The sequence below is a fragment of the Anser anser genome, assembly GCF_964211835.1.
Source record: "Anser anser genome assembly, chromosome: 16".
NCBI lineage: Eukaryota > Metazoa > Chordata > Aves > Anseriformes > Anatidae > Anser > Anser anser.
In genome coordinates this window covers 12,744,470-12,772,325 of record NC_139737.1, presented here as the reverse complement: position 1 = coordinate 12,772,325, position 27,856 = coordinate 12,744,470, and the positions used below count along the sequence as shown (strand labels likewise).

The following is a 27,856-nucleotide window of genomic DNA, read 5'->3' as shown; positions in this document are numbered from 1 at the left end:
GCTTTGCTTCCATCGCCAATGGATGTCCAGAGCCACGTGTATGTTTGTGTCACCTTTGCACCTAAGATGGGCAGTGCAAGGAGAAAATTTGTTGAAGAGATTTGTGTTTCAGGGGCCCAGTTCCACCTTCACACAATGCAGGGAAAAACATTCAGCTTCTAGAGAGATACCAGAAACAAAATACATATTCCTCAAGCACTGCATTAGTGATAATAAAGTATGCAAATAAGTCAGTTACTATCATAGTGCCCTGCATGCATCAGCAGGCTCTAATCACCCTGATGAGCCTCGCCTGGGCCACCAGCCCTTTGCCCAGGGCTGTATTTAAGCTCAGGCCCTTAACCCCCCTCTTCTTTTGGAGCAGTGCTGTGTGTGTGCTGTGCCTTGCTCCTTGTTGTCTCCAGCCTGACTGCCTGCTGTGGTCTTGGCACTTCCTCACCCTTGTGGATTTGCCTGGTGGTCTGCAGGCCCTGCTCTGCTTTCTGTGCTTAGGTGGCTCCAGCTCGGCCCCTTCTGGAGAGGATCCCACTTGCTGTACCCAGCAGGTATCTTTTTTGATGTTTCCTGGTGCTCCTGTAACTCTGCTTGCTAGGACAGAAAGTGTTGGGGCATCGCAGGAGTAGGTATGCAGACCTGTGGAGATTCAAATGCTGGGTAGGGAAACACCCTGACCTCTGGGAGGTGTCCTTTCCATGTGCAGTGTGAGAAATCCCCATGTGGGATGTGTGGATCTCCACAAAACTATAGTGAAAAGCAGGAATGAATGGTAGCAGTCACCTGAGCTGGGAAAGTGGTATTTTAACACTTTCCTGGCACTGAACTGGGTGCGGGGTGATGCTGCTTTGGCTTGGTGCTGCTGGAGGCTGGTGACCTTCTAACAGGTTTACTTTTTAGTGGCAGTCACATTGCATAGACAGCTTCATAAATGCAAAGCAATACCCCTTTCTTTAAGGGGCAGAGAGGTACAGTACCAGAGCGCTCAAACATCTGTCTCATTTTGCATTTTCAATTCTAGCTCAGATAATGGGAGCTTTCACACAGGAGTGAAAAAACAGCAAGAGTCCCCATTATTTACCAATCTATAGAGGTATAAATCACAGAGCTGGTAAAGCCCTATTCCTGTGTGATTTGGATTTTATGGGTTATTAGTGTAACTGGCTTGTGATGCTCTTCTTTTCACATAAAAATGGCAACGCTTCATTTATTGTGGGTGGGATTGATTCCCCTCCCAAGGGGTCCCCATTGAACCTAGCATTATTTGCACCAAGCATGGGAAGAGAGGTGTGATTTCTTTAGTCCTGTAAAACCATTCTTTAAGGCTTGGCTTTGTGTTTTCCACTGCAGAGCTCCCTCGCAGGCTGATAGTTACTGTGGCACTAGCGGCTCCAGTAGGAGCTAAAGGGCTTGTGGAGGTGGGAAAGCTAAATATCACTGCCCATGTGCCTGCTTAGTTGTACTGAGGTTAATGCTACAGGCAGTGCTGCCTAGTCTGTGATTTGTAAGGGAGTTTCAGGGTATGTTGGCAATATAAAGAATAACTCTTCTAAGAATCAAGGATTTCTTTTAGCTCCTTTAAACATCTCTGAGTGAGTTGAAGTCCTGCAGCATGAATTCTTTGCTTTTTTTTTTTGTTTTTTGGCAAGTGGTTGGGAACCTCAGGGTCTGTCTCTGCTGCCAGCAAATGGCTGTGCCGTGGCACTGCAGGGTGCACCTCTCCTCTGCGGCAGCTCCCTGGGGGTCTGCCTGGGTGTGCAGACTGCCTGCCCCAGTACCCATGGGAAGGTGCTGTTAAAGCTCTTCAGGGATCTTTGTTTAGGATTTTTATTTTTGCTCTTTCACCTTGGTAGGTTACAGGACATCTGATGTTCTTGGGTCTAGCGTAGGGATGCACTGTAGTTTCCTCTAACCCGAAGCCTCACATATATGGCGTAAGATCCCTAAGTGATTGCTTACTTAATAAATTTGTGCAGCTGTTCAGCATATGGATTTTCTCATGTTCTTCTAGAAAGGGGTAAATTGAATAGCTTCCAAAAACCTGTACTGCAAACTCTGTCTTACTTTAAAAATCAGATCTAAAAGGGAGAATCTTGTCAATAATGTTCTCTGCAGTGGAGTCTCATTGAAGATGCTTAAAGGTCTTCCCAGATAACTTTTTCAGTGTGAAACAGTGACAGATAAGGTAAATAAGAGGATAAGTTACAGGAGCAGTGAGAGGGGCAGGAAGGAAGCTGCAGGAGAGGAAAGAGTGATGATTTGTCTTCAGTTGAGTCAGTTCTGATGCAGCTTTGATGCTTTTCACTCCCCCACAAGGGGAATGGCAAGGGCTGCAAATATAAATATTCATTTTCCTTCTCCAATAAAACTGTCACTGGACAAACCAATCTCAGGAAAAAAACTGCTGTTTTCCAGGTGGGGAAGCAGCTCTGTGGTATGAACCTTGTCCTGAGAATCGGGCACTGAAGGTGATTTTTTTTTTTGGAGTAGAGTTGGCCATATATTGCACATAGATTACAACACCCTGCTGAGCAGCAGTGAAGATGCACAAGCTGGTGATCTTGCAAAGTGGACAGCAAAACTGAGGGTACTGGGGGCATAAAGTTGGCAAATAATTGCACTTCTGGCATGTTTCATAGCAACACCAAAGATTCTCTGTGGTTTTATAGTCAGAGTGTGGATTATACACAAGCCTGCTCTATAGTTGGTGAAGAATTACACCCGAGAACACAGAGTGAGCAGGCATGTCATAGCCAAAAACAGCTAGTGGGTTTCTTTACTTGCTGTGGTCTTCTATATTGGTGGTCAATTTTTTCATTGATCCCTCCTGAAAGCCTGTCCTTGATGAAGGTGTTAAACTAAAACACAGTCCTACAAAGCTGATGAATCCTTCCTACCCAGTTTGGCCACGGGGTGAGTCTTCCTTCCCATCGCTGCATGTCTCAGAACAACCACCAGTTAATCCATGTTTCTTCTGAAACACAAGATGCAGGTTGACATGACCATGCCAGCACCTTCTTCAGCATCATCTTCCACTTGGATTTCCTCCTGCATTTTGCTGTAATCTTAGTCAAGTAGGGATTTCTTTATTCTGCCAGCAAAGTACTGTCAGCTCATTCTGCGCTCAGCGGTGAGTTTAAATGATATTCACTAAACTCTGCAAGTCAAAAGCAGCAGCGAAAAAAGTTCCCACGCTGCACTCACACTTCTGCACATACTGTTTTGATTCTTACTTACTGCACATGGCTCTGCTTTGGCATGAGGCATCTTGCGTCCTGCTGACTGGCTTGAGACTGCACAGGCTTGGAAAAAGATGTTTTCAATGGCCTCTCCTACACTGCAGTTAAAAGGGCAAGGTAAACACACAATGGAATTTTTCTTTCCATTAATTTTTTTGGACCTTATGTACATCAGTTGGAGACTGCTTTTGTGTAACCTGAAACCACTCCAGTGCTCAAGAAAAAAAAAAAAACCAGCTTAAAAATACTGCATGTTATTGTGTTGGACCTAGTGTTCTGACTGCTACTGTGAAGGTCAAAAAGCAAAAGCTTAGCCCCCCTGCCAAGTGTCATGCTAACAAAAGCTAACACTGACAGCCCTGCAAATGAAAGCTCAGCTTACGTGGTCCAGGTGATGTCAAGCTGGTCTTTCTCATGTGTGCATGCACAGAATGAGGGCCCTGACTTAGCCTTGAAAAGACCTCCTCTGGGGGTGAGCAGCCCTGCTAGAAAGGTGTCCATTCCCTCTGTTCGGCTCACAGCTCTGGCAGAAGCTGCGGGTCACCCTGCAGTTGGAGTTCTGCAGCATCAGGATACGAAGGGATGCTTGGAGACCTCCTCTGGCTGGTTTCACAGCTCCCACACGGGCACTGGGTTGGATTCACAAGAAGCTCCTACTGACTTCTAGCTTTTGGTCTGAAAGTTCAAATTTTTATGTCCTCTTGCAAATATTTTGTGTTGAATTGGGTGAAATTCATGACAGGCAAAGGAAAACCACACAGACTTTTTCAGTCTTCTGACTCCAAGTTAAGGATGTGCAAATACTTCATTTATCTTAATGCAAGGATCCTTCTAATTTCCAGCCTAAACTTACTCTCCCCCCAGGCCATCATTTTTCATTTGTTCTTTTGTCACTGTTACATTTTATATCTGTGGTGAGGACAAATTGTAGATTTAATTAGCATTGCTGTGAAGGTTTGCACTAGGTACAGATGGAAAAACTCACTTGCAATAATCACAATATAGTTACTGCTTTCATATGATTATCTGAAATTACATTGATTTTCCTCTTCCCATACTCTGCGTAAAAGTACCTTATCAACAGTATACACAAATGTTACTCTGTGGGGGGTTGCTGGTGTTGCTCTGATTTAAAACAAACAAAAAAATAATAGCTTGTTTGTAAATATGCCTTATCATTTATAACACTGTCTTACTCCCTTTGTGACAGTTTGGAACAAAACAGCTGAGGAGGACATGGAGATGTGTAAAACTACAGGAGGGAGGGAGAAGATGGATAGAGATTGATTGCTCACTATTTCCCCTGGTGCAGGAATTAGAGGACTTCGCATGAAGCCACAGGAAGAGGTGATTCTTCATCTCTCACACCTGAGTTAGCACACCTCCAGGGAACAGGGCTGCAGGCACGGCAGAGCTGTGATGGCAGCTGGGGCTTTGCAGGCCTGGTCTGCAGCAGCCTGGTTGCAGCTGACACAGTAAGTTCCCCCCTTCCAGACATGCAATGAGCTTCTTCGCTTTATTACGTGCGTATATCCTTCCTCTGATGCTATTCATGTATGTAACTTGTCTAAATGGAAGTAAAGCCCTGAGGTTAAGAAGTGTTTTAAAGCCAGAAGGCTTACAGGGGTGGATGGGAGAAATTTTAAGAGCATGAAAGCACCTCCATTGATTTCAGTAGCAGTCGGCTTTGTAAAAGTACCCAATTTACAAGTGTAAATAAATTATTTCGAGTGTGAATCATTGCAGTTGTATATATCGAAATTCCAACTAAAGAGGGTTCTTTTTGCTCTGACAACTTAAAAGCATTTAGAAAGTACTAAAAAGCTATTGTTTGTGCTATCACAGTAAAATACAGAAAACAAAGTTTACTGAAGCTATTCCAAGGTTAACTCTTGCTAGCAACATGTCATCGTTCCCACATTTTTCCTGAATAAGCTTGATTAGAAAATGCCAGAAAATCTCTTTTCTTCCAAGTACAAGCCTGTTCCCGTGGTCCTGCTGTTAGGCAGGGGCTTGTGCAAGTGCCGTTCCTCCCATCCCACCTTTGATGTCATTGTGTCAATGCTGGCTCACCGTCTGATGTTACATGACTCGGGGCAGAAAGCCTACAAGTATTCAAGGAGAAAAGTGTTGATCCTCCACCAAACATGGAGAGAGGCGGATATGATGCTCCTAGGCATATCTGTTCATTTGATGCTCAGGAAGGAAAAAAAAAAAGGAAGGAAAAAATAAAGGTTTCTGTGCTGATGGTTTTCTGCAAATGGACTTTCTCACAGCCCTGCTTCCTTGGCTAAATCTTCTTTGAGGCAGAGAAGGGGGAAGTTAACTCAGTAGTTTACTCTCCGAGTAAAATAAAATCACGTAGTGTTTCTGCATGCAGATTTACACCAGTACAGTCGTGTTGGCTTCTTCTAGAAACTCCCTTTTTCTCTGCAGAGAGCTCAGTAACAGCTCTGGCTTTGCAAATACAGAAATATAGCTTTGGTGCAAATGCTTATGAGCCTCTGCTGCTTCATATACAACTTTGGAGGTCTGGTTAATGCTCCAAAACACAGCATCAAGACCAGTGTAAACTTCATGGTTAATGACTGGTAGTAGAATATATTCTGGTATTTTATTTTATGAAGGATTGCTGGAGTGGGAAGTAGCATGGAGAAATAGAATTAATGTGTGTGCTCCGGTATTAAGGGATGTCTGTGACTGAGGAAGCTCCTGTGAGTGAGGAAATGGTGGTCTTCACTCATCGCTGGCCTTTCTCTGGCCAGGTAAATTCAATTACTTGAAGATAATGAAGTCCAACTCTGGAAGCAATTATGTGGGATCAGTTCTCATTGAACAGATTGAGAATTGTTTCTGAAAAATCCTTTGGGAATCTAGAACTGGCATTTTCAGGGCAATATAGTAGCTGGCCTTTCCAGTTGGTATCGGTGGCACATTGGTGATATAATAAGTGATAAGGTGGGTTCACAGGTGGGGATTTCTCTGGGAGTTTTATGGATTCAGTTCAGGAGGTATTGATCTGCTCAGTAAACACTGATTTTTTTGAGATTCTTCACATAGCTGCAGTTGGGAGAGCTGATGTCCAAAATATTAGATGTTTCCCTGATATGTGCAATATATTTTAAAGACTATAGAACTATTTATATCTTAGTAGTTTTTTTCCATGGTATAGGCCAGCTTGAACATGAACTAAAGCCACAACACACTGTAAGGCTGTCCCAGGGCTTCCCATTTTAAGACCTTTTAAGCTGCTTTTAACTGAAACTTTCTCTGCTGCGAACCTCTCTGTCTGAATCCTTTATGAAAGGTCTGGGCAAATGTGACTGGGCAATAAGTCAATGGAGAAAGTATTACTTTGTGAGTGTTAAGGGTGTCTTCTGGTGCTGGTGAAGGAAGAGAGCTGTATGCTGGAAAGTGGTCTTGGAGTTTAAGGGTGACCACAGTCACGATAGCTCCACCCGACCCAGAGCTGGGAGGGGGACAGCACTGTCCTGGGAAGAGGGATTCTCCATCACAACCTGTGCCCATGGCCTGGATAAGGAGCCCAACACCTTCATGGAGCAATCCTGGCTCTGCAGAGAGACCCAGCTGCTGGGCAGAGGGCAAGCTGAAGGTTTGGCACAGGGGGGCACCTGTCAAGATGCAGGGGGAAGCTGGCACAGCAAGGGGGGGCCCCAGAGCAGGGCTCCACAGGGGTGGAAGATTTCACTTTGGGAGAAATGGACAGTGGAAGCAAGAGGTTTATTTTTAGTATTTCTGTTGGGCTGGATCCAGAAAGCCAGATGAGGCTCGTTCTGATAGGCAAATGTGTTTTAACTGGCTTCAGCAAACCCATATGTACATCCAAGGAGTTATGTTTCCCCAAAGTAAATTCTCCTGATGTGAGCTTCCAGTCTGAAAAAGTGGTTTAGCTACAGGACCTTCTTGGTAAGCACATCTGCTCTACAAATTTGTGCAGCATCACATCTGCCAGATAATTTAGCAAAACCTGCAGAGGTCTGGGAAGGGAGGAAAAAAAAAAGATGGATTAATTTCTGGCTTGCACAGTGCCAACAGAGTGAACTCAGGACAAACTGTGGCTTGAAGCTACCTAGAAAATACCTTGATTTTATCACCATACCTAGCTTTTATCGCCATGCAACTGGGTAGTTCTGCTGAGCAGCACATTGAGGGGAAGAGGAGTGCCAGAGGAGAGACCTGAGCTAGGATCTGAGCCTTAGGGACACCAAGGAAGATCCTGCAGCCCTCTGAGTACAGGATCACTCTGCTTCAACCTTATGCAGTGGTTCATGTGCTGTTACAAGGCTTTTTTGTAAGAATCTTAGTAAAGGAAAAACCTACCACAACTACTACCAGCACTCAAACTGTGTGCCTGAAGACCAGCTTCTCACTGAATCCTGTCTGACTCCAGTCCTAGGGGCATCTCAGTAGCTTCTGTTCCAGCTGGTCCTTCACCAGACTGCAGCAAATTCCCTACACCTGGTGCCATATCTTGGCTCTGCAGCTCATTGGTATCTCTGGGCTGATCCCTACATTTCCCCTGCTCTACAACCCAATCTCCAACACGAGTTCTGGAAGCTGACAAGGAGGAGGAAGAGGAAAGGTGCCATCATGGGAGCTTCAGTGGGGGCTTTGGGGCAGAGCTGGAGGGAATGAGAAATAGGTTGTGTTGTCAGTGCAGAGATTTCAAAGGGTTTCTTGTAGAGCTGTTTCTTCTGCCATCTCTTCCCAGTTATGCACACACCCACATGCAAGTGCTCCTGTGTCACTGTTTACTACTTAGCCTGTGACAGGGAAAGTATTTCTCTCCTCCTAGGCTACAACAGCCGACAGTTAGCCTTCAGTAGCATAATGACCAGCCAGTGTGAAACTGTTAAAATTGCCTCATAAATAACTCTTAATGCACAGAGAACCAGGAGTTGTTGTTGCTCATAGATAAATTACTTGCTGCCATTATGGAGCATTAAACCATGGCTAATATGGAGGTCTCTGTAGGGGTTTCATTAAACACCAGAGGTTTCCTATAGATTTAACCATTGGGGAGCTACACAGCTCTTGCTGCTTGTCAGCTCTACTGTGTTAGAGGTTATGCACTTCTGCACAGGAGGACCAGAGATGCTAATGGACAGGAAAATACCTCCTAATGAAAAAAGAAGAAATAAAAAATCCCAATATTGCTAAGATTCAGTGATAGAATATTGTTTGTAGCAAGCTTTTTGTTCTCTGTGTAGTTTGGAAGGTGTTTCTTTTTGCACTGAGTGTGATCGGAATTGGATTTCTTCCAGTCAAGAAGCAGGAGAAGGGTAACAGTGCAGGCTGGTTTTTAACATGGCGGTTTCCAAATCTCTGCAGTTAGCTAGGTTGGAAGAGACATGCTGCGATGTGTTCGTGTGTTGCCAGCTGCAGATCAGAGCTCCTGTCGAAATGTCTACCCATGCCCCCGCGCTGCCTGGTAGAGGCACCCTCTGCCATCTCCTCACCTACATCCCCATGGCCGTGCAACCGCCCTGGCCCAGGGCTTCAGCCACTGGCTTCCTTCCACCCAACTGTTGCCACTGAATGGTGTTAGAAGCCCCCAGGCTCCATGGGATCAAGGGAGATGAGAACTGAACCCCTGTGTGTGGTCTGAATTCTCCGCCGGCTGTGGACTGCATTGCGGTGGCGGTGCTGTGCCCAGTGTCACTGCTCCCGGACCGGTGCTGGGCAGGGCAGCTTGCAGTGTGCAGGCGGCTCGTGTGCGTTCGTGCTTGCAGAGCACGGATGCCCTCCTACAGCTAAGGCCAGAAGAACAGATGGTGCCCACCAGATGAGATTTGGGAAGGCTTAATGACCACTATGAAAGTATTTATAGCTTCCTCTTGTAAGAAACTTTTGGTAAGCAATTACCACTGGTACTAACTATATTTCTAAAGTGTGCTTTTCCACTTTTATGACCTTTTCTATTGCTGCTGTAATACACATAATTTTAATACTAAAATCTTTAAATCACTATTTATTTTTAATATGTTCAGTATTAGTGTTATATCGAATATATGTCGTCTTTGGCAGTCTAGTGAAATTGTTCTTATTCTCAAAGCTATTGTAGCTGTCATTCACATGTAATTAATGTGACTACACCATTGATGACTCTACTGACATTAATTAGAGGTGTGAATAGGAATTCACACCCAGCAATGTTCCCCATTGGGTCTCCATTTCTCTCATTCCAACCCACTGTTTCAGCTGAGCAGTGGGTGGACAACAGCAAAGTAAGCACACAAGTGTGATCTCATTGTGGCTCCATGAGCACTGCATCCATGGGAAAACTATAGCTTTTCTTCTGTATGGTTAGTACCTGCTGAAAGTTGTACCATTTTATGGGCTGAACTGTGCAGTGCAGTGTTTAGATAACTGAATGTAAAAAGGGGAGAGCTGTCGTGTCACCAGCACAGCCCTGGTGACATCCAGCCATCCCTGTCTTTCTGCATTTACATAGGAAAACTGATGAATAAGTGAGCCTTGCGCTTGTGCCTTTCTGTGCGAGGAGAAGGTGCAGCTGTGGTTGGGATACTAGTGTTACATTGGATGAGTGCAACCACTGGCACCATTTTACAGATGTCAGAGCACTAGCTGTTGGGAGGGGATTGGTATTGACTGGCAGATAGTCTGAATCTTATTCTATGATTGCTTAAGCTCTCTATAGACTGACCAAGTGTTCATCTGAGAGTTGTTCAGGGCACCCATGCTCCAGCTTCAGCCACCCACGTGAGCTGGTCCCCACGGCAGGGTGGGAGTGCTCGTGGTGCACACCTGCCTTGGTCTGCTGGCTGGAACCTGCCCCTGCTCCCTTCTGGGCAGCAGAAAGGGCTGTGAATCACACTGGAAAAGGAAAAAGGATTAGGATAGGACATGGCTGGGCAGTGCTTATGAGTCTCATGGTTTAAGCATAGCTTGAGCCTCCCTCTGGAATAACCAATTTGTTTCATTGATCATCTAGAGAAACCCAGCTTCTGGCATTTGGAGACTAAATTAGGTGATGTGATTACTCCTTTAAACCCAAATCAGATTCTAATCCTTCAGGCACCCTGATCTTTCAAGCTTCTCTTCCATTCCATCCTCAAAGTACAGATTAAAAAGGTGAACTATTATTACTTCAACAGTTTTAAAACTCTGATTATTCTCCTGACTCCCCATTTCTGCCTCAGCAGGATAGAAATAATGTCCATTGAGTCTAGAGTAAACCCAGCCCCTTCCAATAGAAAAAAGCCACGTGAAATCTGATGGGAGTAGAGGGAAAAATAATTAACTGTGCTACTAAGTAATCAAGAATTGTAATCCTTACCTGCAGCTGGGCTGTGTTTAGCTGATACGAGGAGGACATCGTTCAGTTTAACCAGTCCCCCAGTGTCCTGCCAAGCCCTGCCTGAGATTTTGTCCTTGGTCCCATTCCCTGGGCTGAAGGGGGCAGGATCTGGCCTGGTGTTACCAATTCTAGGTGATTTTTCCCTTGTTGTGAAATACTTATATACAAAGCAGGTAAAGAGAATGTGTAGAAATACTGCAAGTCTTCAGAAATGTTTTATTCTGGTATCTGCATAACACAGTCTGCCCTGGTGAGGTTATTGCAAGGAATAACTTATGAAAGAGCATTCAGTGGCCAGTTATTTTAAAGTGCTCCCAATCTTGTTTAGTTGTGATAAAGAGGATAAATAAAGAAATGCACATATTCACATCCACACAAAAGCCAAAATCACATGTGGCAGAGATAGTCAGAAACAATAAAGTCCAAGATTGAAAAACGAAAGAGAAGGACAAAGCCTTGTGGTTTAATATGAAGGAAAATATATGGCAGAATCTTTCATCTCTGACCATGTTTGCAGCAAAGTAATAAGATACATTGGCTCTGAATGGAACAGATAAGAGACTAGGATAAACAAGCTTCAGTACAACAATCATGGGAGCTAAATTATTGCCTTGTTTTTATTACTACGGGCACAGAAAAGCAGCGGGAAGATGGAGCTGCAGGGAAAAACTCCAAGAGCCAGCAGGATGGGCTGCTAATACTTGGGTATGTTTTTAGAAGGCTGAATGTTTGAGATTTTCCTCCTGCAAAACCACTGGAATAATGCTGCCTATGGATAGCTTGAATGCCTGGAAACAGTGGCTGTAGGTTACAGATTGTTGTACTTTAACCTGGCAGGCAGCTGAGCACTGCAGAGCCAGGTGGGGGAGAGAATCAGAAAAAGGTAAAACTTGTGGGTCAAGATAAAGGCAGTTTAAGACAGGAAAGGCAGGGAAAATAATAAAAATGAAAAAAAAAAAAGTGATACACAATGTAATTGCTCCCCATCAGCTGACTGAAGCCCAGCCAGTCCCCCCCCAGTTTTATTATTCCCCACGGCGCCCTGTGGCACGGGATGTCCCTTGGGCCAGCTGTCCTGGCTGTGCCCCCCAGCCCCTTGTGCCCCCCCCAGCTCGCTGGCAGGGCAGCACGAGGAGCTGGGAGGCCCTGGGCTCTGTGCAAGCACTGCTCTGCAGCAACTGCAACATCCGTGTGGTATCAGCGTTGTTCTCATCCTAAATCCAACACACGGCACTATACCAGCCACATCAAGTTTATCCCAGCTGAAACCAGGACATAGATATGAATAAAAATGCTGGGAAAAAGGGCCTTCCTGAAGCAAACTTGTAGACCTGTGCAGAGTCTGGAGGTTTCTTTCTTCCATGTTAATGCTAGGGAAACAGAAATTAAGCTAGAATGATGTTTTCAGATGTGGAAGCATACTGCTGAGTTCCTGACTTTTCTTGCAGTTTCCTAAACAAGTAGGCTGATTTTTCAACATGCTGAGCATCTCGTGAAGCCAAGTGGAAATCTGGAAACTGACGGGTCATTAATGTGAGAAGGGGCTGTGATGAAAGGCTCCATATGAAAGTTGCTGTCGTGTGGTTGCTTTGTCTCTATTGACATCCAGACTGCCCCTGGACCTTACGCAAGTGTGAAGATACAGGTATTGGACAGCACTACTGGGCTTCTCAGGCTTATATATCACAAGTCTGAACTTCTAAATTTTACCTGTTATAATTAGTCCTTCTAGCTAAGGAAGAGCTTCACCTCACTCCTAGGACATGAGTTTGTTTGCCTGTGTTTCTTAGCTGGCTGCTGGGGGAAGAGTCAGGAAGCTCGAGGAGGCAGACATGTCAGGTGCAGCAGGGAGCTTTAGACTCACAGCCAAACATTTTGGCTTTGAGCCTCTTTTGGTAACAGGTCAGACCAGACTGGCCAAAACTTCTGTGCTTTGTCTAACCCAGTTTAGGGGATGTCTGGATCCTGAGGCAACGTCCATCCATGCTCTTAATTCATTCCTGACATGGTCCCGTTGTCTCCACACCGGTCCACAACACCTGCCATTGTGCAAAGTCCCTGATGTTGTGCTTCCATCCACACTCAGTGTGCTAAGAGGTACCTGAGGATGCGGTTTTCTGCTTATCATAACACAACTTTATCTCTGGGTCAGGAAACTTTGCAGCCCAAATTGTGATGTAGCTGATACTGCCTCCCTGTTATGTTGTGTCTTCTGTCACAGCGACTGCAGTCTCCCAGGTTCTTTCTTACAGGGGGTCTCTTTATTTATCAGGGGAGAGAGAATATGACAAATTCAGCCGAATTTTGTCACAAGGAGCATGTGGAAGATTTACCTAAAGAGCAAACCTTCCTGCTTTCCCCCTTTCCCACTAGTGCATTTGAAGATCTGGCCTCTCCATCTACCCGAGGTGGGATTGCTCAATAAGTGTCTAAGTGCTTTCAATTTGGGCCATATTAAAATACGTGGATTAAAACAGCATTTCAAACACAGTCTGAGAAAAAATAATAAAAAAAATTTAAAAAAAAAACTTCCAAAGGGACTACTGAGATGAAAAGAGTTCCTGGAACTGAATGCAGTTATATCAAGTGGTGCACTAGCACTGACCAATCTGGGCAGCAGTCCCCGAGGTTAGGAGCAGCCCCAGCCTCTGAGGCTGGATGGACCCTTCCTACATTTTTTAAAAGCAAAGCCTGCCACACCTCATGACCTGTTATTCATGCCAGGATTATTTGATCCCAGCATCCCAACACATGTGGCTGTGGTATTCCCAGGAGTGACTTTTCCATTAGCTCATGATGCTCCTGATAGTTTCTCTTATTTGAGCTTATGTTCACGATCTGCAGTCACTCTTCTAGGACAGGTTGGCTGGCCTCTAAAGGACAATATAGGTAAGTGTGTAATGTTATATTTGGGTGCTAAAATTATAGCACGCTTCAAAAACAAAGGGATTTTTTAGGCAGATTTCCTCGTTTACTGAGTATCATGATTTCAGGCATCTCAATTCCAAAACACTGGAGCTGAACATATTTTTTTTCATGTGAAGTGATTGTTTCTATGACATCAAAATATTTAATTCCAGTTTCATTTTTTAAAACCTTTTATTTCTTTTGAAATGCCCATTCAAGAAAAAAGCTAAGCATTTCATTGTACACCACCTCAATCTTATCAGATTGCTTCTTTTGTAAAACAAAGTTTTGTGCGGTTGACAAGCACGTTTAAATTTAAATAGCTTATTTCAGTTTGAGATTTCTTTAATGAAAAAAAAATCCTGTGGGTTCTATTTAAAACCTGCTGTTATGTGCATTTAAAAAAAAATCCAACCAAAAAGTGTCATGAACCAGAATGTGTTTTATTCACCCCGACATAAATTGCAGGTATAACAATGCCCGTGAGAAACAGTGAACTGGAGAGAATTTTTCAAGCACTTCACTGTGCCAAGAAAACTGTATACTCATCAGTTACTACTGCCACAGCTCAAGATTTCTGAAGTAGAGATATTAAACAGGTTGCAATAAAGTCCAGAGCCAGAAATCACCTTGTGTAATTCTGAATAGGAGGTGAAGACCAGGCTCTCTGAGAGGTTAACAGAGATTCCTAGCCTGTGTGCAATGGCATTCTCAAAGAGGACTTTAAGGTCCTTTACAGTAGCATTGGTTGCTTTCATATAGAGAGATATGGGGTGGCAGAGGGGGGGGACAAGAAAAGAAGTGGGTATAACCAATGCTGGAAATCGGTCTGGCCTTCAGAAGTCAGAAATTGAGGGTATAATTTCAGGGAACTCCAAATTGTGGGTGATAACAGATCTGGGGGTTCAATCCATAATTATCAAGCCTGCGAAGGTTTGCCTGGGAGCAAACTTCAGCTTGGAGCATCACTCTGATATGCTCCCCCACAGTCAGGAAGGTTATTCCTCAGATGCTGCTTCCCTCAAAGACCAGCACTAAGCATCTTGACATTAAAGAGTGTATTCTAAATATATGGAAATATATATATTGCATATCCTGGAATGTGTATTTCTGAATGGCATAAAATCCTGAAGGTTTTCCAACACTTTAAATATAGGCTCATTAGACTGTTTTGCAGGTGAATGTTGTGAAGTTTGGGACATACCTTGTTTACAAAGAGGAATGTTGGATAAGGTATCCCTAATCGCTTGGAGATTTCATAGTGATTCCCATCTAGACTATAAGTACTACATACCTTTGCTCTCATGCCTGCACCTAATTATTTTGACTTCAAATGAGACTTTCTATAATTACAAAGAACTCTGCGAATGGGGACGTGGAGCAGGGACCACAAGATGCATCACTGGAAAAAAGTCCTGGCCAAGTCTGCAGTAAATCTTAATGCTGGCTCTGGGTGTGACAAGCTGGATTTTTGCTTGTTGACACTGTTGATTCAGGCTCATTCATTTTCATCTCTAAACAGATTTCTAAGTTTTACCTGGACTGAAACTACTTCCAGAGAAGGGGTGAACATCAATGGTAAATGGAAATTATTTTTAGTCAAATTCTGGAGTCTTGATATACCTCAGTTTTCACTTTCTCAGCACATTTGTTCAATTTTATTAGGTCATTTAGCAAATAATTTTAATTTTCTGCTTAGATCTGAATTTCTGAAAGTAATGTACTGATGTACAGTTAATGAGTCTGCTAATAAGCTCCACGAAAATGTGATTTGCAAATCATTCCAGGACATAACTGTCACTCAGACCCTATGCCAATTAGCATAACCATTAGCAACTATCCCTAAGAGGTCCTTGAAATTTAAATGAGATTTCCTAAGATCCCTTTTACTAGGGACGTTGAAGATTCTGCCTCATGGGGAAAATGAAGCCTGGTAAAAAGCAATAATTCATTAAAGGCAGAGTACGTCTTTATACGTAAATGCCCACCTGGGTTTCTGAGAAGCAGCAAACACTCGGTGTTTGTTTGCCCTTACAATGGTGTCAAGATGTGCCATGGCTGACTGCCTCCCTGAGCTGCAAGGAGTTGCTGCTGAGGCAGGAATACAGCAATAGAACATATGGCTTTTGGTACAGGTATGAGAAAATGTTAGAAATCCAGTGGCATTTAGGGAGCAATATTTTACTCATAATGGTCTTACTGAATCTTGGTGGATTCAGTGAGCTGGTGGTCTTAGTGTCTTGGTGGATTTAGCTTTCTTGCAAAACAGCTGTATAAAGGTTGTGTCAAGCTGTGGCCAATGTCGCAATGCTCTCAGGTGCTGGAGGGACCAGAGCTCCTCTGGGCACAGAATTTCACCTGGCTGCAGTTCCTCCCAGATGCACATCCCAAAGGCTGTGCTCTGACAGCTCCATTCCAGAGAAAGCACTTTTGTCAAAACATGGCTTGTCTGATCTTTCATTCTCCTGTCTCCTAGTTCGTTGGGTTCCCAGAACCAATTCTGTCACAAGCTTTAGGAAGAAACAGAGCTTTGAGGCTTTAAGATAACAACCTGACGGAGGTCTTGCACAGCATTGCAGAGATATCTTGCTGCTGGGAACGCTTTAGCCAGATCTGTCAGGCAAACACAGCACTGCAGATGGGATGCCAAAGTTGTTGACTCAGGAGGAGACTGCTTTGGTTTAGGGGTATAAAACAAACAACAACAAAAAAAGCATAAAACAACTTTTGCAACGATTAGGCAACTTAAAAAACCTATCAGAGGTATTAGTGTAGTCACTCCTCTTTTAATCTTGCCTCATCTCATTTACAAAATGAGAAATCCTCATGCCTGCACCTGATTTCTGTCAGCTTGAGCCAGATGGTCCCCCAAGGCTCCCCATGGCCAGAGCCGGCTCACAGAGTGATGTCCCCGAGCCATATCCTTTCCTCTCAGCAGCCCCTCAGGATGCAGGGAATCACCTTTCGTGCCACATGTGCACCCCAAAGCTGCACACCTCTGCTGATGTCTGTGTATGTGTGTGATGGAGCATGTCATACATATACGTGGTATGTATATACATATATACAGCTCAAACAGGTGATGTAGCATTAGAATAGGTTGCCCAGAGATTCTGGAGTCTTCTTCCTTGGAGATCTTCAAAAACTGCCTAGATGTGGTCCTGGGCACCCTGCTGCTGTAGGTGGCCCTGCCTGAGCAAGGGACTGGGCCAGATGGGTCCCTTCCCACCTCAACCAGTCTCTGTGAGGCCTGCTGCATTCATATAACCCATGAGGGCATGGCCTTCATGAATTTGTCAGACATGAAGCTGAAAGCTCTGCCTGCTTGATTTTAGCAGCGGCTGTAGTGTGGTATGGAAGGATGGAGCTGGGCCCTGAGGGTGAGGGTGCAGAGGCCTCCTGAACTCCTGGCTGCCAGCCTGACCCCAGCTCACTTTTAGCTGAGCAAGCGGACATGAAGCAGAGGAGTAAGGGAAATAAAGATCTAGCAGCTGATATGGTCATCTGGGAGAGATTCAGCCAGCTAAGCAAATGAACAAAGCAGGTAACAGGCTCAGGTAAAAGAGGGGATAAAGTTCATCAGGACCAAGGCACTGCCTGTAGCATCAAGCCAGGACCTGACTGATTAGAGAAGGCCTCAGAGAGCTTTCCAAGCTCTGTTTTCACCTCTGCTTCTGGAGCCTGAGCATCTGTGGGGGGGATATTTGCACAGCCATGTCCACCTAGCCCATGTTATGTCTTGCCAAGGCTCTGCTGGGCAGGAGCAACCCTTCCTGAGCCGTCAGACAGCAGCTGTAGCTCACCAGACACCACAGCTCAGGCTTGTCAAGGCCCAAATATCAGGGCTCCTGATTTAATAAGGGCATGCTATGGAAATTCCTTTTTTTCTGTAGCAGGCCTAGGAGGATGGTTCTTACACCATTCCCAGTTCAAGCCTTACACTGTGGTTGTCATTATCTTGGACATGTTGGCTATTGATGGATGATCATTTGCCATCTTTTTTTCTCTTGAAAGGAAAAGCCAAAGGCATATAAATCATATTTTCATGCAAGAGACCAGGTACAGATTTTTTGGTATTTGCCCATAATTGCCTTCTCAGTTTTTGTTAGACAAGAAAGGATATTAACGGGATTGCGCAATGGCCAATTAGTTTTAAAGGTCTTTAGTTCCATTACTTATCTGGAATAATTTGTAATCTTCCTTTGACAAAGGCAGCCGAGGAACCCTTTTTGATAATAACACTAAATCAGGCTGCTAGAGCACATACCGATTAACATATACAAGAGATGTTACACCAAACAGAAATTCAATTTAATAGATCTCACAGCTCCAGCCATATCCCAATTATATTTCTATCCTTCTGCAGACTTCTCTGTTTTACCCTCTTATCCCCATCTTCAGAGGTCTCAGCATGAATTTATCATGTTTCCTCTTACTCTTGTTCATATGCAGCCTGCTTGCAACCTACCACTTTTTTCATAATGTTCTCTGATCTTTCTGTACTGATCCCTTATGATAATGCTAGCTGCAGAGATGAAGGTCATCGTGTCACCAGGAAGGTGGGAGATGGCAAGTGCACACTCAGGCAGTTTCCTACCTCCTAGAGATGTGGTAAGCATGCTGACTTGCTGTTGGTAGGTCACTTGACAGTTGGAAGCTGTACTGGTAGAAGACTACCAGTTCAGAAGAGGACTTCTACCACCAACTGGGGCTCAGCATCCTGGGGAGAGGTGGCAGCCCTGGGCCATGGCCCTGGGAGGACTGGTGGGCTATTCTGCAGCTTGCGCAGAACAGAAGAAATTCAAGAGCAGACGCCTTCACACTCAGACATGGCACCAGCTATTTGCTCAAGCCCTTTCCAGCACTGCAAGCTATCTTGGGCATTTTCCAGCTGCCAGGCTTTGTCTCTGTTTTACACCATTAGAAAGAAAGAAGAATACTTGCAAATTGATGTTTTGGAAGAAGTATAATATCACTGCCCATGCTCTAATACAAATAGGATTTTTATTTTTTATTTTTTTTTCCTTTGACTACTGGAAAGGGTTTGAGAGAAAAAAGCATTGAGAGGAACAAAGAAAATGAGCACAGGTTGAAGACTCCCTAAATAGAACCAATAGTATCCCCTAATAGGAAGTAAAATCCTCATTAACGAGCTGTTATTGTGCTAAACAGTAGAGGTTGAAATCAGTTCAGAGGAGCTGAGCCACTGAAGTGCTTCTGCAGACAAAGCACGTTCTTGTGATGGGACCTGCCCGTCTCTGCCAGCTCTGAGTGCTCCTGAGCTTCCTCTAGGCATAGCAGCATAAATTGGTTTTGTCAACTGAGAGTGCTGTTTTCAGTGGAGGTTTTCTCCTCTTTATGGTGTGTAGATTGCATCAGTTTTTTATATAGCGTGGGAGACAACTAAATGCTGTCCAAGCCCCATTTGGCCATAGCTGCATCATGAAAAAGAAGACAAGGCAACTTAGCAGCCAAAAGTGTCAGAGGCGTTTAAGTCTGTGTCTTCGTCTCTCTCTCACTCCTATAAACCTATGCTGGGGAGAGCAACGATGTGACAATACCTCTATGTTTCATTTTATTTCCTTCTGTTTTTTATGTATTTGTTCATAAGCTGAGAAAATTTCTTAACAGCACTTCTGAACGTCAGCCATCTGAATGCAATGCCACGGGGACCGAAGTCGGCTGTCACCTCTCCCTTGCTGATAGTGAGCAGCTACCTGCACACCCAGCGTTCAGCTGGGGTTGGGTTCTGGTGCCTGCTTCATGCTGACTGCTGGCTCTTCCTGTAGGTACACAGACAACGAAACCTGACAATTTATAAATAAATAAATAATCAAACATGCAGGAAAATGTTGAGTCAGCGCATCTCTATTACTTGGTGGGTTTGGAGGTTTGTTGTTTATTGTACAGATGTACGATTTCAGAGCAATTTAAACATAGCTGTGTGCCAGTGAGCTGGCAGAGGAAATGAGGATTTAGTTCTGACTTTGAGTGCAAAATGTTTTTTTGTTGTTGTTGCTTACCTGAGGGGTGACAGGAGCATTTCTTCCCTTTGCCAACCTTCCTTGGGCTTCTATAACTGAGCAGTGGCTTCTCTATGCCAGAGACCACTTCTGCTAGTAAGCCTGCCCTGCACAGTGCTTTAGTGATGTGGGCCAGGTGCCTCTTTTGGGACCCACCTCTCTCTGAGCATCCCAAGATGTGTCCGGGCACTTGGGGCCAGGTGGCCACACAGCCAGAGCGAGCTGCTGGTGGGGAGGTGCCATTGGAAATGGGCTTCAAGGCTCCTCCATGCAATGCTCCATGCATGGCTTCAAGTGTTGTCCCATGTGTGAGGTGCCAGCTTTGCAGAAAGTACAAATGCCACCTCTGTGTCTCGAGAGGGAAAGCCAGCTGCAGTCTGAATGGTTTCATCTGTCCCCCTGGCTGTGGCCCAGGGGCCACTGCCGGGCTGTGCTGGCCCGGGCTGCACAAGAGGCACAGGTTCTCTGCCCACACAGCCCTAATGGGGCAGTCTGTGGCCAACCCAGTTGCCTGACAACACAAAGTTTATGGGTTCATGCCTGTCTGCCATGTCTCCCTAATGATTTTTAATTCATCAGCTGATTTTAAGCACATCCGACATCAGGTAGGAGATCTCAAAGATAACTACTCTTCTGCAGGTTTCATGAAAATAGACTGTTAGGTTAAAAAATTTTTAAAAATGTAAAAGAAAAAGAATGACTATGAAAGTGCTGACAGAAGGAAAGGCTTCTTGTTCATGAGCTTAACCCGCATAAGGCACCTAAGATCACTGGGTTGCATATCATGACTGCAGAAAAAGCTTTGGCCAATAGTCACGCTTCACAGCCATTGGCAACTCCAAACTCCAAAAGCCCCACAACTGTAGGAACCAGGCTTTATCAGTGCCACACCTCATAAAGTTGCTTATTATGCCCTGTGCCTTGCAGGATTTACTGTCACCTGGTCCATGTATGATGCACAGCGTTGACTTGGGAGTCATGAATCCACAACTTCCCTTTTTACTTCTTCCATGGTGACAAGGTGGACTGATTTCCATCCAAGTGATTTAAATGAGCCACCAGGGAACCTCGATTTAAATCATCGATGTTTGCTTTTTACATTGGCAGGAAAGGCAGCTTTAATGATGTATGGTCCTACTGCTGTGGCTGGAATCTAAATTCCTGGAATATTCCAGCTAGATAATCTCTAAAGTTCATGTATTTGCCTCTGGCTAGCGAGCTGCACACGCGAGGGAGTGAGCTGTTGGCAGGCTGGGCTTGGAGCTGCAGCACTTGTATTGGCAGCCTGAAATAGGCAGCTCAGCACGGGGCTGCCAGGCAGGGAGGTGTGCAGGACCTCTTGGTGTCTGTGGAGCAGAGGACAAAAAGGGAGAGGGCTCCCAGCAGAGGGAAAGCGCAGGCAGGGCTGCGGGAGGAGGAGGAGGGTGTGTGCCCAAGCCATGCCCACGGTGTGGAGCAGGGACCTGCAGGGGCAGAGAGCAGTCCGGATGCTCACGTAGGAGCAGCACGAGTCGCGTGCAGCCTATGAATTTTGGATTTCCAACCTGGATATGAAGGTATTCAGAGCAAAATTTCAAGTCTGGATGGATGGGCAATTTATAGCGTAAATGTGTTATGAAATGAAAAATGGTGTCTTTTTCATGGAAAACCTTGACATTTCTTGATACATAATTAGTAGACAGATGGTTGATACTCAAGCTTTCTCTTTTTTGCTAGGTAGAAGACTGCTGTATACCTAGACAAACTTATCTGAACAAGTAAGTCGTTTAACCCTATATTAACCAATTCTTCATCTTTGCATTTTGCAGTGGTAACTGACATACTTTACAAGTGAAGAATCAGCTTCTCCCATCTAATTGTTCCAGATTGTACTTGGATAGGTAGTGGGAGTCATGGATGTGAAAAGACAGTATTTTATCTCTGTGTTTTATTCATTAAATATCAGTTCATCAAAGCCCTGTGTGTAAAAGACAATGAAAGAGGGCAGTATTTCTGGTCATCTTGGGATGTGACTGTAGGAAAGATAGACCTTTTTCTCTCACCCTTATTTTATACTTTTGCAGTATAACAGTATAACAGTTTGCAGTATAACAGATTCCTAACCACTGGTTGAACGAGCTGAAATCAAGAAAAATAGTTCTTTGTTACCTGAAAAAGTGACGGTGAGTTTATGCACTTTTTGAACATCAGTTCTGGGGGAGCCAGGTTAGTCGGTCCGACCTCCTCTTATCAGCAGTGACAAGCATGGGGCATCCAGATGGAGCACTTTTAGCTTCAAGTCTGTAATAAATCATAGGAAGCTTACACAGTCAATGTTTTGTCTTTGAATACACATGGACTTTTTTTTTCTTTTTAAAACAAAAAGTATTTATGGTTTGAAAATCCGATAGTGCTTTTGAAAAGTTGTCTTTTAATTTCACCTTTATACCTGCTGGTGAGTGTTTGCAGCCGATTTATCTTCTTTCATATTTCAATTTCTCCATCCACAAAGGCGCGGATGGATGTGCTTACCATATGTGTACAACCCAGTGGGATTCCCTAGCTCTAAACCTTCAATTAATCCTAACTACTATTAGTTCTTTATTGCAGAAGACACTTTTCACACTGCCCATTATCGAAGCAGCACGCTGCACAGCTCATTGTCTCCTTTCCGTTGCGTGCAGCATCCCCTGCCATTCCAGCTCATGCCGAGATGATTAGCACCACCTGACACAACAGCTTCCTGAGGAATTTTGTGAATGCAGTGAGCTTCAGAGAGCCTGGCAGTGAGGAGAAACACAAACACCCCTCACCCACACCTCGGAGGGTGCTCGATTCCGTGCATTTTGAAGCCAAGCACTCGACGAAGTGGAGTACCCTGGTCTTCTCCATCTCCTGGCCCCATCCCTGTAGCCATGGCAATAGTGTGTCTTGCAAAGCATGGGGCTGGCACTGAGCATGGCGCATGCCTCTTACCACCAACAACAGGTAATCGGAGGAGTGGGAGCCTTTTCTCTCCGCTGTTGCAGCAGTGCGGAGCGTGGTGGAACTGGCAGCGCTGGTCCCCCTGCGCCATTCCCCTCTCCTCCTCGGCTGCCTCCCCTCCTTGAGCTGTCCTTCACACAGGCACCAGCCAACAGGAGGGGGAAAAAAGACTAATATTAATAATTGCATTATGAGTTCCAAAGACAGGAAGCTTGACTGGCCTTTTTATCGCTGATATGGTAATGTGGTGAGCAGAGAAGATACCATCAGAAGTTGCTTTCATCTCTGGAGATATTTAATAAACTAGATATCTATTTTGGTCTCAGCAAGGATTCTCACTGAAGGCTTTTCTGAAAGTCCTAATCACTCTGGTTCATATGTGTAGTTTGAAACTTGTTAAAACCACGGTCCCCCTCCCCAGCAGGGTTCAGCAGCACAGGGCTGTAATTGTGGAGGAGCTTCAAAGAGCTCTGCTCCTGCCTCCTTGTGATGCTGAGGGAGGCTGGGCATCAGCGCTCATTTACCGAGCTACCTGTTAGCAGCAAACATAGCTATTAAAGGATATCTATTTCAAACACTGTGACCAAAGAGCAGAGTAACACTTTGGCCTCTGTGACTCTTTTTATGTGTGGATCTCGAAGTGCTTTGGCGTCACTAATTTGAAGCAGAAATTTTGCTAATTAGCGTGGATGTCTGGGATGGAGGGCTGTGTTTTGCGGATCAGCTATGACATGCACAGTTCTGATTTACCACCAGATGAAGGATATCGTATGGCTTTGTTCATTTGTCTTAAAAAGCGCAGTTCACTTTGGTTACAGGGAAGGATCAGCAGCAGTGCTCTACACCATCAGGTCCCTCACCTGAATGGGAAGCTGCAGCTCAGTTTTGACATGTGTCCAGTCCCTCTCTCTCCCCAGAGTTACGTGGGTGTGGAGGAGGTGACTGATCTCTAAGTGGAGACCTGATTTTTCCCCTCTGCCATCTCTAGTGTCAGTCACTGGCAATTTTTCTGAAGATAACTTGGGTTCTGAACCTGACCTAACAACCACAGAAAGTTTTGTGTGCTGTATGTTGAAAAAGAGGATTTTGCAGAAGCCGTTGATGAGGGAACATTTTGGAGAAGGAAAGGCGGGTCCAGCACCAGTGCTTATTACTGGTTGCTGGTGCTTACTGGGTTGTGCAAGAGCTGCACTCACTAACTGACAATGTGTTTTACAGCATGGGCCAACAGGGACTGCAGTCCCCTGGGTGCAAAGCCAGACCCGCTGTGCAGCCTGCCCTGCCCAACAGCTCCTTAAACCACTGCAGCACTTGGCAGGGCAATATGGAAGACGACAAGCTGCTACTTCACCTAGAAAAACTAGTTTGCATTCCAATTCCTTGGCTATATCCTTTGTTTTCAGCATCTGAAGCAGAAGTTTGCTAAACAACACCAAGATCTGCATGGGCAGCTGAGAGAGAAGAAGCCTCTGGATCAGGAGGGCTGGAGATCTTGGTGTTTCAAAAAATCATTATCTCTTCAAAGTCTGCCCCTGGGGATACCAAAGCGTGAGTTTAAATGCAGTTGTGCAGCGATTCAGCTGGCAGAACTGCTGGCTTTGCTATGCCTGATTCAAATCCTTTGCTTCAATTGCTAGACCCAACAAGCAAAGCTTAACAAGTCCCCAAAAAATACAGCGGTATAATAATGAAGAATGCTGTGCAGCACATAGCAATAGAAAAGCATGGGTAATGAGGGACTTAATTTGGAACATATCATTTGTCAGATAATTTGGAAGCACATCTCAAAACAGTGCATAAGAATGGAGTTTGCTGCACCAGCTGAAGTCACCCCAAATGTTCGTTCTTTGTTGCAAATCCCTTTTTAAATCTAAGCCTTCAGAAAAGAACCTGGAACCAATAAATGACATAAAAGAATAAATGTTCGCAACACATATTTTGGGTTTGGTTCAAACACAATATTAGAAAGCTGAATTAATTATGTTTGTATCAAACCCAAATATATTTTATGAAACAATGAGGACTCTTAAATGACTAACTGCTGCCCAGAATATATTCTGCCTGAACCAAACTGGATAACTGCATATCCCTCTTAAATTGGTCAGGAGAACTGGCTGCCAAATGACAGTTCTGTGCCCCATATTTATTCACCATCTGTGACTTCCACATCAATTTGCTCATTTTAAAAATCAAAACTTGATTTTTTTTTTCTCCCTCCACCCTTCTCTGCTAGATCTTCAGGGTAAATCCAAAGCCTGAAAATCAAACTATGTTGTTCTTCCTGCTGCAGAAATGGTTTCTGCTGTTGATGCATGAGGCATGGTGGAGTGGGGCTGGTTCCTCTGCAGCTCTGCTGGCTTTGTGGCGTGTGCAGTAGTTAAGGCTTATTTATGCCAAGGGGCGTAGAATCATAGAATGGCTCGAGTTGGAAGGGATCTCAAAGCCCACCCAGTTCCAACCCCCTGCTGCCATGGGCAGGGACACCACCCACTAGATCAGGTTGCCCAGGGCCTCATCCAGCCTGGCCTTGAACACCTCCAGGGATGGGGCACCCACAGCCTCTCTGGGCAGCCTGTGCTATGTCCTCACCACCCTCTGAGTGAAGAATTTCCTCCTAACCTCTAATCTAAATCTCCTCTCTTTTAGTTTAACACCATTCCCCCTCATCCTGTCATTATCTGACCAAGCAAAAAGTCGCTCTCCGTCTGTTTTAGAAGCCCCCTTCAAGTACTGAAAGGCTGCACTGAGGTCCCCCCGGAGCCTTCTCCTCTCCAGGCTGAACAGCCCCAGCTCCCTCAGCCTTCCCTCACAGGAGAGGTGCTCCAGCCCTCTGGGCACCTTCGTGGCCTCCTCTGGACCCACTCCAACAGCCCCACATCCTCCTGGTGCTGGGGGCCCAGAGCTGGACTCGGGGCTCCAGGTGGGGCCTCAGGAGGACTTGTTGCACCTCACTAGGTTCATGTGGGCCCACTTCTCCAGCTTGTCCAGGCAGAATGTGAGGAATTCCCTCAAGTGACTTGTCTTTCCCAAAAAAGAATGGTAGAGATTGTAGGAGGCAAAGAGGAAAGGGGACAAGTAACTTTGCCTTTTTGTGGCATCCTTTACCAACCTGAAAAGCTGCTTTTGCTTAATAAGTGCCAGTTTATGATGGATGCCACCAGGTCCTAAAAGGAGGAGAATTAGGAAAAATTGGTTCTGGATACTAGTGATCCAACATCACTACATTCCATCTACTTCTGTTCTTAAAAAGCACATGATGTGTTATAAACAAAGTACTCGTGGCACTGCATAGCAAGCCTCTGAGTACAATCCCGTGCTCGTTGTCCAGCAGGCGTGGGCAAGGAGAGGGCAGGCCCTCTCTGGGACAGGGATTAAGCCTGGAGTGTGGCACTTGCTGATTACTCTTTTTTTATCTTGTAAGACATTGGGGCACTCAGGAACATTAATGGCAGCTAAATCTATGACAGGAACCACAAAATGCTGCTTCATGAAGAATGCAATCAGTCAATGAAAACCCTGTGCTGCTGGGAGGTCAAGGAGCCAAACCTGGTGCTGGATTTAGGGGTGATTCTGGCACCATGTAGTATATGTGTAGTTACAAGCACTCATCAGAGTAGCCAAAGTTCAGGCTACAAAGGAATAAAAGAAACACAAATCCTCAAAAGGAATTCCTCATGCTCTTCTATCTCTTTTTTTTTTTCTTTTTTTTTTTTTTCTTGCATCCATCCTTTTGTAGCATTGCACTCCTGTTACTATAGTAGCAGACCGGTATTTTTACCCTGAGCTGATATTGGCCACTCTCAGAGAGTAATCAATCCACTACAGCAAAGCCAGCACTCCTGCATTTGAGAAAAGACAGCTGCTATCAAATTGTCAAAGTAGTTCAGGCTGGGCTTAGGGGTCTCAAATTGTAAATAACACCGGTCCATTTACATCCCGAGCAGAATTTATGATCAAGCTGCAGATAGAGACATTCTCTGGCAATTACACGTTACTGCTGGGCTGATCTCTTGCAGTTGCAGAGGGTGGGTCAGTTAAACTCTCTTTACATTTGTTTGTTAGAGCTGGAAAGCAGGGCTGCCCGGTGCAGGTTTTCCCCGAGTAGCTTGACACGACGCCGAGCTTCATCCAGCCTTCTGGTTGTGTTCGACGTGGACTCGTTTTGAAGCAAGCAGGCAACTCTCTCTCTCTCTCTCTCTCCACACAGCTTGCATGAAATGCAGCCCTGAAACCTGGGCTTAGGTTTTATGAACCTTTCCAAATTGCTCTGTGAAACGATGTAAATGTAAGCATTTTTGACAAACCTCAAGTGTGTTTTGCTTTGGTTTTATGTAACGCTGCAAACACTTTTGATGGCTCTAAATCAGAAACCTAGCTGAACTTTCTTTGCTATAGACATGGGATGGAAACTTCACAAGAAAGAAGGTTGTCTTGTGCCTTTTCTGGCACTTAGCAGGCTTTATGGGAAACATCAGCAGAGCCATTTTTTTCTCAGAAGTATTTAGATACTTCCACTCCTTCCTCTGTTAAGGCTATTTTTTAACTGTAGATATGAATCAGAGCCTGTCTTTTGGATGGAAGGCTCATGTGGTTGTCCTTTATGTTCACCATGTCTACAGGGCTCCTCTGCATATGGCAAGAGGCACATCCTCTGGAGGCAGCAGCTGGTGTGATGGAGACTAGGTGAATGTGGGAGCTGGGGTGCTGCTCACCGGCCTCAACTGGGCTCAAGTCAGTGGGCGAAAGGAGGCTAAGGGGGAAGGAAACACTCTCCCAGGCAATTTTCTGGGAGCAATAAAATTACATAAGGAATGATTGACAAATTAGAAGCACTCTGAACCTAATTTTAATGTGTTTGGATCTTAGGGAGGAGAAATATGTTAAGTTTCAAATTACCCACTTCACCAGTTGCTGCCTCCTCTAAAATCAAAATCAACCTAGGCATTTGGTACTAAATCTTAAAGAAATAAATTACTTTCTAGGGTACACTGCATTCTAAAAACAGCTTTATTTGAAAGTCCAACTGAGCAAGTTAATTTAAGTGGTGACATGGTCCGTGACAGCCAAGCACTTGTTATTGAGTCCAGTTACATATATGAGGACAAATCACACTGCCAGGTAAACTTAAGCTAAGCCTGACCTTGGGCTCTAATTCAAAGCCATCTGATGTCCATGAGAGACTTTCAATTGACTTAATGGCTCCTGAAGCAGCTCTCGGGCGACATCAGCAATCAGTGGTGGCCCCGGCTGATTTACTAGCCCCAGTGACCTGTGCTCCCAGAGGAGAAAGTGCAATTTCCACAAGTCCTCTTTCCCCCTCACCTTGCCAGCAGCTGTTCCTGTGCCAGCCCTAGCACCATCCTGCAGCTGGAGGCAGCCCTCTGCCC

General features: G+C 44.9%; 1 long non-coding RNA gene across 2 annotated transcripts; it reads left to right on the top strand.

Annotated features, from left to right (window-relative positions):
- The first annotated feature begins 343 nt into the window (after positions 1–343).
- On the top strand, positions 344–26,650 carry LOC310882670. 2 transcript variants are annotated; one of them, XR_014573075.1, is made up of 5 exons: positions 344–545; positions 19,114–19,271; positions 21,226–21,262; positions 21,600–21,667; positions 22,169–26,650. It is a non-coding gene; the product is annotated as an uncharacterized lncRNA (long non-coding RNA). The 2 variants fall into 2 exon arrangements; XR_014573074.1 differs by lacking the exon at positions 19,114–19,271 and having other exon boundaries at positions 21,222–21,262.
- Positions 26,651–27,856: the final 1,206 nt, after the last annotated feature.